This window comes from Thunnus thynnus, chromosome 16, assembly GCF_963924715.1.
Source record: "Thunnus thynnus chromosome 16, fThuThy2.1, whole genome shotgun sequence".
NCBI lineage: Eukaryota > Metazoa > Chordata > Actinopteri > Scombriformes > Scombridae > Thunnus > Thunnus thynnus.
Window position 1 is genome coordinate 25,093,950 of NC_089532.1, and position 15,926 is coordinate 25,109,875.

The 15,926-nt window shown below is 37.7% G+C and overlaps 1 long non-coding RNA gene across 1 annotated transcript in view; it reads right to left on the bottom strand.

The window, feature by feature from the left end:
• Positions 1 to 15,926, bottom strand: part of LOC137200055 (uncharacterized) — an 88,708-nt gene that overhangs the window by 47,631 nt on the left and 25,151 nt on the right. Inside the window, exon 3 of the long non-coding RNA XR_010931905.1 lies at positions 7,742 to 7,862. This is a non-coding gene — a long non-coding RNA (uncharacterized lncRNA). The remainder of the gene's footprint in view (positions 1 to 7,741; positions 7,863 to 15,926) is intronic.

Below are 15,926 nucleotides of genomic sequence, written 5' to 3' on the forward strand. Positions count from 1 at the left end.
CATGTTAGCATGCTAAAGTTTGCTAATAAGCACAGCAGCACAAAATACAACTGGCCACTGGAATCAGATTTTTAGTTTTGCAGGTATTTGTGTTGGGCAAACTGAAATTTTGATCCAATGATGACACTAAATGAAATGTGAGAGGTTCAAAATTATTACAATTCATTCTATGGGGAACATTAATGTCTGTACCAAATTATAAGGCATCCAAAACACAAATGCCAATCTCATGGTGTCACTACAGGAAAGATCAGAGGATCACCAAAGTCAGTAGGTTACATCCTCTGGTAACCATGAATGTCTGAACAAAACCTCTTTGTGCTAATCCATTAAGTAGATGTTGAGATAGTTCACTAAATATGTCAAAAGTTTAAGCTGCTGGTGGCGATAGAGGAAAAATCGCCACAGTCGTTAGGATTTATCCTCTAGGGACCTTGAATATCTGCAGCAAATTTCATGGTAATCAATCAGTTCAGTAGTTGTCAAGCTATTTCTGTCTGGACCAAAGTGATGGACCAAAGTTAATAAACCAAGACAGGCCCACAGACTGAAGTTGCTATCCCTAGAGCCATGCTGCTAACTCAACAAGGAGGACTGGCTTGTGACTAGAAGGTCATTGGTTCAATCCCAGAAATAGCAGGATAAATGGGGGTGGGAAAAGTGACAGAGCAGCACTTCCCCTTCCCTTACTGCCACTGAGTTAAGGTGCCCTTGAGAAAGGCTCTAAACCCACAACCACTCCAGTGGAGATGTCCAGTGGCTAACAGACCAGACTGTGGTTAGTGTGAGAGTGAAAAAGAAAGCATTGCTCTCTGTAACTACCCTGGGTAAATAAAGGTTAAAAAAAACTTTTCCTATCAAACCAATCCAATGAAAGTATAACCCTGCTGTAAAAGTTATAATTGTGTAGTCTCAGGCAATTATATTCCATTCTTTCTTTAGCTTACATTTCAGCAACCCTGTAAACAGCTCTGGATTTTAAATGTATTGACTTAAACTATATGATTTTGTGCCCAGAGGAGCTGCTGTGCAGAGTCTACATGTAGCAAACCGCTTTGTCTCTCCTTGTATTTGTAACAAATTATTTGTGTCAGTGTTTGTTGTCAGTTTTGGTCTTAGCTAGTCCCTCACTGATGCTCCTGGGCCTGTTTTGTTTTGTGTCTGAAATTGCATCTGTTGTAGTGGATATGAAAATATTCAGGTGAAATACCTGTTACTGTAAATGCCAAATATGTCTTTTTTGAGCATACAGTATAAATTGCAAGTATATTCACATCGAAGAGTTGGACCTAAAAATAAAGTGTAGTCATGTGTCTCTCAATGTGATTTAAACAAAGCTTTAACAGCATTATAAGACATGTAGTTGTTTAACTTTAGTCTGTGTCTGCTGTCCAGTCCCTAATATCGTTAAGACACACACTAGATGCACCATGCAGACAGAAGAAGAATTCAGAGCAATGGGATGTCTCAATCAAGGGAGCAAGAGTGATACAAGCAAGGTCATAATGAGGGGTTACACCAAAGCAACTTTATGTTGTCTAAAATTACACTTTTTACAATTTACACTCGGAATAACGTAGGCTATTGCCTCTAAGGTAACATAAAGGTTGCCCTGTCTTATCAATGGAGGTTGATGGGGCCAACAGAAGAACATAAGACAAGAGTGCAGGCATTTTGCAGGGCCTGAAAAAAAGCACTGCCAAATCCTCAGCATGTTTTTCAGCTAGCAAAAATCCCTTCATCTGTATTTACAGTTAATATTCTTTTAAAGAGAAGAAAGAATTGAACATCAATCAACAAAAAGGCAGTATAGGACAGGAAATTAAACATATTACGTAGGGTAAGTGCATTAACAATAGTTACTAGCAAAATAGCGTACATTTCATTAGATATCACTTAAACCTACTCCCTTAGATACAATTGCTTCTTTTCTGGACAGTTTATATGCGTTGACACTGGGAAATAAGACAGTAGCGTCAACTCACAATGAGGCACACCAAAATGCCGCCAGTGTGTGGGCTTACAACAGGCACAGGTGTGTGTCCCTCCTTAAGAGTAGAACATTGAATGAATAAGGGGTACTGTTGTATTTGATGAGTCAATCAATCTCCAGTATATAATAGGGGATTTAGTATATTTCTCATATAAAACACCCTGTCTGAACACCTCTGATAGATGAATATAACACACAGTAAATACTTTATGTATTATCATATCCCTGCAGTAATAAACACACCCATCTTATCTTCTGTGTTTGTGTTTCACTGTTCATTCCGCCTTCCTACATCATTCTCACTGTTGATTCTCTGATTTTATGGTCGGCATATAATTTATCCACTGCAAAGAACTGATTTTGCAACACTACGTGTTCAAGAATCTCATGTTTACACTTGTTTTAGCATGAAAAAGTAATTTCATGGCATATACAGAGATGATTTCTTCATTTTCAAACATCTCACTTATAAAAACCTCAGTTTCATAATAATCTTTAAACCACACATATCATTTGAACTACTGTAAATATTTAAGGCATTGTCAGTCTATATTAACAACACACACAGTCAACCTGCATGTGGTTGCTCGTCTTTAGATCTCAGCTTGTATGGTGTGATTAAAACGTGCAATTAACTCAGAATGACAGACATGTCTTTTCATATAACCATTATATCATATTCATAATGAATGTTTTTCATTGCAGTAAAGCAGTAATTACTTAAGGTGTATTTGAACACAATGGATAGCTGGCATTTAACAAGCAATTACAGTTTATTTGATTTGTTAAACCATGTTGAAATAAACCTTGTTTGGTTAGAAATAAATGTGACGACACTTCATGAAATAACCAGGTGCAATATCTGATACAGCAGAAAATATACTGTGGACAAGACTGATATTCAGGACATGGTATTGCATTAATAGACCATAAATAATTATTTGATTTCATTATTTCAATAACATGAATTGTGACAAACTTGGGGCGTAACGAGGGGGATGTGACAGTCACGGTGATGGATGAGAGGATTTCTACAGTAGTCTTGGTGATGTTACACCGTCAGGTACAACTGAGGAAGTCCCGAGTGTCAGACATGCATAAAGACCCTGAGGCAGCTGACACAATTTTCTCCTAGCAACTACAGAACTGTTTACATTTACATGGCAATAAAAAAGCTAAAAAATGTCATGATATGATGATGGTGATATGGTGAACTCAGTATTAGGTTTGCATGTTTATTTTAGTTGTCTAATTTTATTTTAGTTGAGTTAGTTATGATTTTAACTACGGTCATTTAATGCCTATTTTTCTGTAATACTTTTTTACTTTTGTCCCCTGTCATCTTTAATACTGACAGTGGATAGAGGACAAGAAACAAGAGAGGGGGAATACATGAAACAAGGGTTCAGACGTTGCATTTATGTGGGATACAATTCAACATGTAGGCTCTGCATTGTAATTCTTAAAACTTAAAACACTGATTTACATGTAAAAGTAACTGGAGTACTACTCAACCTGCAAAAACAGCTGTATAATGTCTTCTGTGGCTGTAGAGGACCTTTGTCAAATCTGAGAAAATAACCTGATGACAAAAAATTTATAGTGAAATGGCTCCTTGGAAGACCAAGTGTATTTACCTGGTACTATGCAACCACAATATAGCCAAAGACAACATATGTTGCATTATGGCAGAGGTTTTGAAATGAATTGTTCTTAGAGAGGCATACTCTTTCTCATGAATTTCATTCATATCTAAGGGAAGATTCTAACTACAAGAAAATTCATGAATGCTACGCAAGTCAGTCATATGTCTCAAATAAGAATGAATCTGTTCATATGAGTGGTTGTTGCATGAGGCCCATTGTGTTTGTCTAAACAATATACACTCACTTTATTAGGAACACCTGTGCAATCTAATGCAATCCAATGCAACAGCTCTGCCATAAATTTTACTTTTATGAAGCTTATATATTTGTTTGTTTGTTGACATTGTCAGAAAGGTGATAATGTACTTTTCTACTTTATGTTTACTTTTGAGGTGGTAGTGGGTGGTGGTGGTGTACTAGAGTGCATTATATTGAAAAGTGTTCCTCATATTTTGTCCACTCCATAAACGTATAAGGGTGGCAAAATACTAGGAACAGCTGTTGTATTGGATCACAGTAGATCACACAGGTGTTCTTAATAAAGTGCTCTGTGAATATATATATTACTACGATTTAGGCACATATCTTCTATAATGATTTCTCTGAAGAATTACTTCCTGTTATGAAGTAATTACTCAATGATTCAATTTTCTACACATAACCAGCCATCTTAGTATACTGTATATCAATAATGTTGAAGGTCTTGTGATATTTACTGTATTTTGTCCCATTTTGCACCACATTATGTATACAGTTGATAGTTTCTTTTCACTGTGTTACAGAAAAATATACTCATTTTCTTTATCATAAAATCCTCACAGTGTGAGTATTTGCTATATATCACTCTTTACTCTGCTGCTAGAAAATCAGCTCTCCACTTTCCCCCCACTGATTTGAAAAGTGTTACATCTGATCTGTTATGTTTTTAGGAGGTTGCTGTTTTTCCACCAAGCTCATTATACACCCATTATCTATTTTACAGAGGTAATTTGGGTCCTAATTCCAACGAGTTTGAAAATAGGCAACAGGGTAGTGCATCCAAATTCTCTGTCCGTGTCATTGGCATAGCCAAGCAGAATGCCATAATTGGGTAACGTGTTTCTAATGCCTCTAATGAACTCTGCTCATTTGCATGCCTTTCTGAGCCTGATACGCCAAGTAATTATCATTCATAAACCAGCATGAAAATTAATGCACAGTAACTAATCTGCAGCTATGATGTGTAAAATTATTGCACAATATTTGCGTCAGCTCTGAAACTAAAGCCCAAACAGCAACAATGGCAGAGTAATCACAACACTTAGACATGACTGATGGCATTTCATTTTTGGTTTGAGTATCAAGGACACACACAAGTGGAGTTGGAGAAGTCTTTTGGATTGGATGCTTCAACAATATAATGAAAGCGTTGCTTCATTGTGCAGCGCTGTCAGTCAGCTTACTGAACTGAAACCTGAGGTTGCAAGTCTGATAGGAAGCATAAACACAGATTCATAATGTGTCTTTGTGTTGAGTTTCAAATGTCACGACTCAGCTGCAGCTTTTCCAGACAACAAAAAAAAAACAAAAACGTTTCACTGTCCTAAAAAGAGCATCTGTTCTCAGAGAGTATCCATTTTTAGCATGAGTGACACCAGTGGAATGTGAACTCTAACAATGCCAGCACATTCAGCTACCCATCATGTTGCACACAACCACATGTTCCTTTCCATCGTGGTGACTGATGATCAAAGACATTGTGTTATGACTTTAAGCTCGGCTAAGGATGACACCTGAAAAATAACTTTAACATGGTCTCATGTATTTCTAAATGACCTTTCTCTTTTGCTGCTGGTGTCATGAACACATGGGCTCACACAACCTTGAAATTTAAACTGCTACCTTAACAGATGGGAAGCAAATTTACTACCTTTTGTCCTTTTCAACAAAAAAGTCCAAATGCCTGAGGCAGTCTTTATGAAACCCCATGAAAATAAAGAACATGCTGTTGAGTTTACTGTTCTTTTAGTCTTATAGGGCTGAAAGTGTGTCCTGACAATGGCCCCTAGAGGGAAGATGATGGGGTTTATGTGCCCATGGGAACATGAATCTAACCACCAAATTTCACAGCATGATGGAGGCACTTGTTTCAAACCCTGGTTGCTACATTTTGAAGATGCCAACACCAAGAAAGCATTGCTCTAAGCTAGTTCTCCATATTAAACTATAAAATACATTGTAACTGCCCTCTAGAATGACACATTAAAGTGAATGGCTGGGTTATACTAGAAAAGAACCAGTTCATATAACTTTGTCATTTGAACATAAACATTTGTCATTATTGGGCAAAGACAGAAATTACATATGTGATGTGTTCACTGCACAAGTGCCTTTATTCAACAACATTATAGACAGCTGACCACTGATTTTTTTATCTACCATACAAATTCTGTATAATTGTCACAGAAATGTTGAAATAGTGTCAAGGGCTAATAATTTTCTTTTTCTGAAGTAATTCAAACATGTAAATAGCTAAAGTTTATTTTGCCTTAAATATTCTCTCATATTTTTAAGAATAAAGAGGTCATTTGCTGCCTTAAAATGATATCTGTAGATATAAAAATCCTTACAGGCTGACAAATAATTGCATTGACAAGGTACATTCAGTTCAGCACCATATGCTCCCTCAATACTGTGAGCCAGCAGAAGATGCCCTGTAAATTAGATCCTTCATACTGCTAGAATACAACTCAACTGAGTGGTTAAAAAAAAATTGGCTGGAGGACTAAGAGTTACATCTACAAAATAAGGGTAACTTGACACACTCTCAAAGCACACTCAACACTTTTTATATGATTATAGAGGCACACAGTCCCTCACTCTGGCTCTCTGGCAGTTAATATTGAGTGATTAGGATGGGGATTAGTGTGGGCACAGTGAGCAATCTGGCATTTTGAAAAGGCTTTATCGCTCAGGCCGCACCGGGTAGTGTTTTGGCTGTTTTATGTCATTACTGACACAGTCCTCCCACTCCCGGCAATACACTCCCATTGTGTTTATGTGCGCTAGTGTTTCCTACAGACATTTATCTTGGCAGTGTGGAACAGCCTCTGAAAAAATATTTAGACCAACTACCGATACATCGCAAACCAACAAAAGCTGCCTATTCGAAGGAGGAGGACATGCGTCAGTAGGTCGCCGATACTACATGAATGTATACCTGATGATTGTACTTAAATCCCCTGTAGCTAAATTCAGAAGAGCATAGATCTTTGTTATCGGCCCCAAACAGATTCCTTGACAAATTTGGTTGTCTGCCGGTCCTGAAATTTCATACATCAAACCACTATCTACAAAGTTAGTTGACTCATGTTTTGGATGTCGTACACGAAAGCTGATTCAGACATGTCTTTTTTTCCTGAAATTAAGTGTGTCCTTTAACAACATTGATGAAGAAGACCTGATCATCCTACACAGGCTGATAAGGTGAGATGGTGTACACTGTCAAGCAGCTCTCACTCAATAGGCCTGGATTTATTTAGTAGCTGTAATCATTCATTTCTACATTCTTACTTTATGCGACAATCAGCTTTTAGAAATGAATAGTCAACCCTTCAAACAGGCAATGCAAAGGTACTCTGCAAAAGGAAGATGGCTGGTGATTTATTAATTCAGTGAATGGCTCCACACAGTAAAATAATCAGCTGGAGAGATGCACTTTATGTCAGCTTTCTATATAAAACCAGAGAGCTTCTGTTCAATCAGAATATAGTTGCAGTGACTCAAATATCTATTTTCACTTACAATGGATGACAAAATCTGAAAGCAGAGGTTTCACATTTATTTTTGTTGCCCCAATGTGTGATGGATGTTTGAATTCTGCTATTAAAATTTCATGTCCTTCACACAGAATGCAAGGCAAATGTTGACATTACACTGTACCAAAGGAGGAGGCCTGCTCGAAATGGGTCTTCGCTTGAGTGACAAGCCAGAATTGATTTTTTGACAATGAGATAGTAGAGAAACACAATCAGGGACCATTTTAGCTGAGACCTGGCCAGAAACCCTACACACTCACACACACACACAGGCGATCATGCTTTTCTACTTTGATGGTCTTTACCAGCTAGGTTTTCCCCATCAGGCGTGAAGGTCATCGGCCTTTTCTCCTCATAAAGGTACTGACCATGTTTCAAGTTGTCTGTCTTGCTGGTTGAGTGGTACTTGAGATTCTCCACAGGGGACTTTTGAAAGACACAAACACCGAAATGTTATTATAATGACATTGATATGAAATGTTTGAACTAAATCACATCATTGAAGTCAGTCTAAATAATGATGGCTGATAAAGGTACTGTAAGTTGAAAGGGGTCATGAACCATCAGTTATCAGTTATTGCTGCAGTGCTTTGTGAAGTGTGAATGTGAAGTGTTAAGAGCTGCAATGGACAGTTCCATTCTACATATAAAGTGTAAACTATGATTATTTTCAAGATTATTTTCACTATCTGCCATTATTCTGGCAGATAGTGTGCACAAATGTAACTTAATGTACAGTTTTGTACTAAAAGTAGGGGTGCAAAGATTAACTGACATGTTCAGGAAAACTAATACAAGAGTCAGAGATATGATTACACTGATACACAACCACTTATTCAAACCAACTTTTGTGTGAAATTAATCACAATCAATCACTACAGGTGGCAATTTTCTAGGTAACCTCTTGTCTCTTTGTGCTCCTGTGGCTCCAACATTAACGTGTGTTCATGTTTGCGACCCTCCCCTCTCCTGCTAGCTAGGTCGCCATGTTCTCCACTCATGCCCTTGTAGAGCGATTTACAAAATTGCCACACTGAAAGAAATGTCAGAAGCTGCCTGAAAGCTTTAACAATGCCTGTCACATTCACAACAAATTTAAGAAAGTTACATGAACACTGACGCTAAAGTTACCAACAGGTGCGGTCAACCCAAGGTGAGTAATGCTAGCATTAGCAGCTAACGCAACTTTCAAAACACACTGGCTCAAACTCCTGGAGATAAAAACTGATTCACTTACAAAGACATACACTGTTGGCAAAGATACTACATTTAAATGGATGACACTGACTCAGAAACTGTGGTAACAGACAATCTCATCTACAAATTCAGGATGAATAAATTGTCAGAGAGAGTTTTGATTTTGATTGTTTTAGGAGACAATTAACTGTGATTCTTGAAGGGCATGTGATAGATTTTTAGGATCTAAGGCTCAAACAACAGGTTGAACAGGTATAATGTTAATGCAAAGAGCTTCCTGGTCCATACAGTGACTGTGTACTTAAGTGAGACCGCCATGTACATAGGAATTGGCACCGTTTTAACTTGCATAGTAACCCTCAGCTAAGGAAGGTCAGCATTATTATAATACAAGCACAGCCACCTGGTAGCACTGACCTGAGTGAAGCTGATTAATCTGGTTCATCAGCACAGGTCATGGAAACTGTGTGTAATGAGACGGTAATTGGAGAGAGGCAATAGTATCGTTCTCTGGGACTAATCCCAAGCTATTGGGGAGAATATTGAAAATAGATCCCTTTATTACAACCAGGGGCAACTGTGGCTTTTGGCAAGAATCTATTTAAAATGCAGTTTGTATGCAGCCTACTGAAGAGCTGAAGACTCTAATGAATGTTAATCCTATGAAAATTTTAGATCCCCCCCACCCCACACACACACACACACACACACACACTTTCTATCCCCTGAGTGGATTGATCCAAGGATTACTGATGGTGGGGAAGACTCCTCAATTACCTGAAGCACAATATGGGCTGTACGTTATTTGATGCAGCAGACTGTGAAAAACAGCTTTAAAATGTTGCTGTGCTATCCTCTGCAAATGACTGAAATGTGATCTAAGGACATTTGGGAGATCAAGTTCATGAAAATTTTCAGCATATATGCTATACATGTCATAAAGTTGTCTGTCATTTATGGACATTGCTATGTTCTTGTCATTGGCTGAACATGTGTAAACTTTCTCCTTACTTCAAGTGACCTTAGTACAAACAGCAATATTCTCATATAATTGCAGTGGTAACCTCAGGAAATCTTTTATATCTGCTTTCCTAAATAATTCATAATAAAAGAGGATTATCACTTTAGGCAGTAAATGCAAGCTTTGGTTCCTTCCTCTTTATTGAAACAGTACTGTATACAGTATCTTTGGCAGCAATGTACCAAACCTGTCTCCTAGAGATTACATCTATATACTAATACTACTAATACTACTAATACTACTAATTTGTATTGGCAAATACATTTTGGAAGGAAGCGCAGGACTTTGACTACTGGGAGCGTTCAATCTTGAATCCTTCATGTAAGCAATGATAGCATCTAGATTAAGGTTGGGGAAAGATTGTGCTTTAGGTCACAAAGTCACTGTGGACTTTTGGGGATGAAGAGCCCTTATAGTGATCACATCCATCCAGGTCAAATTGATCACTACAAGATGATTGTATAAGATGATTATTATAACCTTTTTTTTTCTTTTTCTTAATTTCTCATGCAGATTACCATCTAACTGACATTTGTATATTTATTACATGAATATAAAGTAATGAAACAGACAGCTTAGCTATTTACTGAATTTTATTTACTTCAACACTTGTTTCAACATACAATACCACTGTTTCAAACGCTTGTTGTTTCGCTGCTGCATCTCATTGGCTCGTTTTTGGCAGTTTGTCCTGAGCTTCAAGGAGGCTACATTTTTCAATGAGAGAAAATGACTTTCTTTCTCTCGTCATGATTTCAATGTGCACACAGCACCAGCCTCAGGTAACCAGCCCGAAGCAGACAGGTTGTGCATTTAGGCTGCGGGGGTGGGAGCCGCAGCGAGAAAGTTGAACCAGAATCAACTTTTGGAGAAACGCAACCCGCAACGCTGTACAACCCTGCCATGAGGGAAGATAAAAACATTACTAGGAATTTGATAACATTAAAAGTAACATTAGGCTTTGCTGACGACTTCCCGACTCATTTTAGAGAGAGCTGAGAGCACCAGCGAGAGAGTGAGAGGGAGCAGCTGTGGTCGAGAGAGCTAGAGAGTGAATGAAGAGAAGGAGCGCTGGTAGTGAGAAAGATGGTGAATGAGAGGAATAAAACATTATTTTTTGATTGGTTCACAGTGATTACAGATAAACACCCACACCCTCACACAACCATGTGGAGGTGCACCGCAATGCCTGATAATGGTGTTGCCGACACTAATTACACATCATAGGTGTATTATGGGAGTAAGGTAAAAAGAAAATAGACTTACCATAGATTTAAAATGTTTTTCCATATGTTTTCATGTATGAAAAGGCCCAAAATGAGCACTGTAAGTGGACTAATTGAATACTATAAGCAAATTATTTAAAGAACATTTGTATAGGAATGATTCTGTCCTGACCTTTTTGGTCCATATAAGCAGTTGATCACAATAACCATGATCACTATAAGCGGTTTCCACTGTCGTTTTTGTCCTTAATATCTTGTATGTATGTATTTTGACGTTCAAATGCAAAGATACTGTTTGCAAAATGCTTGCGTTTTAGTGCATTTAGTGCATACTTATCCTAACCCTAACGCAAAAGACGACAGAGGTAGCCTAATTGGAACACCTAACCATAAATAATGGCAAAGCGTCCACCACAATACCCCCCCACCACAACCAATTCAGCACCATAGACAGGGCCAGCAGCAATGGGCCTTTGGAGAAATTGGCGTTTTTCTTTCGGAATAAAAGGCCATTGGACTAATGGGCTTTCAGGACAATGGAAAGTTTTTCAAACTATTAGGGTTTTGGAATAATGGGCCTTCAGACCAATGGTTTGGCACCAGACTTTTTGTGTATTAAACCAAGACCACCATCTTTCCCTAACCTTAATGAAGATCTGTCAGTTCCGAAATGTAACCGTAAAAACATATGATCATGATTTACTTGCTATGTACGGATACTGTAGAAAAACAAATGAAAGATTCTGTCAGTGAGCATTTTAGTGATGTTCAGTATCAGTGCTTTGCAACTTGCCAGTTACATTTCAGTAACTTTTCCTAATTATGTTGATAAAAAAATGTAACCCGGGTGGCATTACACACACAGTAGGGCATTACAAGCACAGTATATGTTAAGCGGACATGTTATATTAACTGGTTAAAGCATACTGTACAATGGAAATTTATCAGTTTGTGTTTAAGGAGCAGCTGGTGATTAAAATGTCCAGTATTATCAAATTTGAGGCAAAGATTTTGCAGTTTTCACTGCTGTTCTTCTGCCTTCCTTTCAGGAACAAAAAGACAATATCTTTAGGGACTTGATAAGTTGCTGGCAGAACAAATTATGTCCATCACACTGTTATGACATCTGAGGACAAAAACAGACAGAGACAAATCTAAAGTCAAACTGCTGACCTCTCTTTCTCCTCTGTACTTTCAGTCAGCTGAATTTTAATGCCTGTAGTACACTTGCCACCACAGAGGACCACATGCCTTGCACGATATTATAGATATGTATGTAGTAGTTCAGCGGCTGCCACAGTATTCATGTTCCCCAAAATGCATTGTTGAAAAGCACGGAGGATGACTAGAGGTAATAGATGCAGCCATTCAACCATACACAGCCCCATGAGCTGCTCTGAGACCTGCCCTCCTGTCAAAAATCTAACACCTCAATTTGTTCTCAAGATTCTTTGACTATTCATTTCACCAGTGACCTCTAATTTCAAAGACAAAATATGGGTCAGAGCTATAATAATTTCAAATAATTATGTCTGTGCGACATTGTTTTTGCTTTCTTCTCTGAATATAGGACGACAAAACCTACCACGAGAAGAAGAACAAAGGACATGAGAGGATTGAAAGACAGATTTGGTCGATCATTACATAAAAGTCCATCAATAGAAATGAAATGCTTTGACAGTGACATTAAGCCTCCTGACAGAATAGATGTGTAGCTTTAATCTGTTTGTTAAAGCAGCTTTTAAGCACTTTGGAGAACAACGTGACATTGCAAAGCATTATGCCCATTACCTCCTTTCATTTACACCTACACCTTTGTTACTTCTGCAGTTCCAATTTACAATTTATTTCCTGGAAATATTTCTTAAATAGGAACAGATGTCAGACTTCTGGTATAGCCACCCACTTCTCCCTCGAGAGCGAGAATCGGACATTGAATCCAGCACTGTCATTGCAGGGGACGGCAAAAGGAGGGAAAAATAAGGAAACTGGAGCTTCAGCCTCCTGTCTAAAATTGCTGAACGACAAATAGAAACATGAGCAGCTTTTTTCTAGTCCCCCCTCTCCTGTTTTATTTACCATAGGAAAGTAGAGACAGTAATAAGTATCAATTTGAATAATGCATAGCCGTGCCCACATCTTTTAGTGCCAATCAATTATTCAATGTTGTTTTGCTCCCACTCAGCATGTTCCATAATAGTACTAACTACTGTCATAGAAAAACTGACACCACCCCAAAATATTCCTTTTATTCAGGTTTCAATGCATAAGCAATGAAAAGAACGCAGTGAATACATGACAGGATGATGGGAAGGTAATAGTGTTCCTTTCTTCCCTCCACACCATCTGCATAGAGATTGTGGATGGAGGTTACAGAGGTTTGTATTGTTTTCATCTCTGCCTCAATGCAGAGCTGTGAATGCAGGCTAAAGAGGAAGAATGAGTTTTTTGTTTTGTTTGTTTTTTGCAGTCTGATTAAGTTATGGTTTCTGCAGCTATAATAATAAATTGCGCAGTTATAATAAAATGTTATCAAAAAGAAATTGAAATCCACAGTATGTACACTACGCACAGCAAAATGAGCACATAAATCAACACTATCAGAGTTCATTTCAACACCCATAGTATCTATATGGGTCCACACAAAAGAGTATTAATATAACTCTTTTGCAGTGCTGGTATCTCAACACTGTAGTAATTACTGACTCTTTTTATAGTTAAAATTTAACACTCATCAACACTAACCAGTGTGTTCTCAACACAGTGTTAGAAATTAACTGTACAGGTGTTAACTCTGTATTAAAGTGTAATTATGGTTCTATAAAAATATCTCAAAAATCACATCTAATACATTTAATAGTGAACACACAGTAAACTATATGCTTAACATGTTTTCTTAAAACATGCACCACATACAGTAGATATTTACAAAACCTGTAGCAATATTTGTTGGGCATACAGACATTCAAATTATGTTTTTCTAAGTTTAGTACATGTTCATAAGTTTACTTTTAAGGCTATTTTCACATTTTAAAAATGCTGCAACAACTTGTCATTCTGTAGAACTTCATCTTCATCACCTCCAAACTCAATTTCAACTGCCATCTTCTGTAGCTATGCATTACTGTACATTCATTTTTCTTGGAATAAACAACATCACTGAATATCATCTTTCTCCCAAAAAAAAAACTCACCAACAGGAGTTGAAAAGGGACATCTAATTTTGTGCTTCTACTGTACTTTTGAAAAACGCTGGAATAATAAGCAGTGTTTTTTTAATGGTCAGGAGCCAATTAAGAAAGCCTTCATTTACATGCTAACTGATTCTAAAGATAAACTGATGGAGTTGTGCTGCCAAAATGTAATTTATTTTGCTTTACTTCACTGTGAAATCAGAATATTTTAAGAACTGTGTGCAAGCAAATTGTAAACTCGAGTAAACTCGCAATAAACCGACTGTTTGGCAAACTTTAGGTTGGATACAGCAGATGAAGGATTTGAATCACATCAAACAAGATAAAGATAAATATCTGCAGCAAAATGTAACAGGCAGAGTTTACCAATTAACACTCTCTATTTCAGATAGCTAAAAGTCATACTGAAAACACTGTCATAGTTGATTTACAGAGTTAAAATTAAACCAATTTACACTCAAACCGGACTTAAATTAAATTTCCTTAGAGTAAGATTTGTGAAAGTTTTTGTCAACACCAGATGTTTAAAAGACGGGTTCACAGTTTTTCAAGTGTGTCTTAAAACAACAGCCAGGTACCCCAATGAACACTGAAAGAGATTTTCCTCGTAGCAAATATAGCAAGTTCATTATAAAATAATGAACAGTAGAATTTGCTGGGGATCATAGTCTGCGTGCTGGTGTTCTTAGGTGGGCCACACTTCTGATAACATTCAAATGGTTTTGATGAATATTGAAAGAGTCGATGCAGTAAAGGTTAATGGAAACTTCAACAGAAATATCCAGCGCGCTCAGCAGTGGTTGGTACCCAGGTGAGGGAAGGAAGCCAAGCAGGACAGCATTACAAAGCAGAGTATCAAGCCACTTTCTTTGTTGTTGTTTCTACCCAGCACATCTGAAGTATTATAGTATGATGAGGAGCCTCAGTGATAGCAGCACTCTGTCTTGCTGAGGTCAGGATAGAGACATGCATTTGTGACCTTGCTATCTAAGCACTCTGTACCTTTTGGCCTCCTGAAGATTTGTGTACTACTGTACGTACAGTAGTAAACCATATAGTCAGGAGCTAAAGTAAATCACTGCCATACAAAACTCAAGGGCAAAGGTCACGGGCAATCTGCATTTTAAAAGGTGATTGAATCAAATATTCATGGCTGTCTTGCAGACAGCTTAAAGCCTTACACGTTAGTTTATTTATTTAAGAATGCATTGTGAATGTAGTGCGAGACGTGCATACAGATCATAAGCGAATCCGTGCAGAGACATTTGCAATGTTAATGTGGGTATCCGGCTCCTACTCTTTTCTCCCCCCCGTCTCCCAGAGGATAGTGAATAAACGATTGAATTTGTGTTGACTTAAGATTTGTTTCAAGTTCATCCAACTAGGATAAAGAAATAACTACAGATGTGAACAGCTTACAAAGTAGAAGAAATATTATAGTCTCTGCTCTTCTCTTTGTTTTAGGAGCCATGTGTTCCAGCTCCCTGTTGTGTTTCTGGAATGACTTCAAAGATTGCCTCTTACACAAATATTCGCTGCTTGAATCGACTTCCAAAAATTAATATTCATGGACCATGTGCTAAAAGATGCCGTCCAACAGTTCGAAACAGGACAGTTTCTTTCACAGCTTTTAGAAATGACTTAGCAACAGCAATTAATAGTTTATAATAGAACTTGTCAAGCAAAGAGTGTGTATTGTTCAGCTCATTTTGGTGTCGACATCTCTACCAAACTAGCGCTGTCATTATGCCTTAGATGTGTCTGTTTGCAACAACATCAGCAACATGTCTCTATAGCCAAAGAGTCAAACTAATGGCCTGATGCCTGGGATAACAACATGTCCACTCTATTC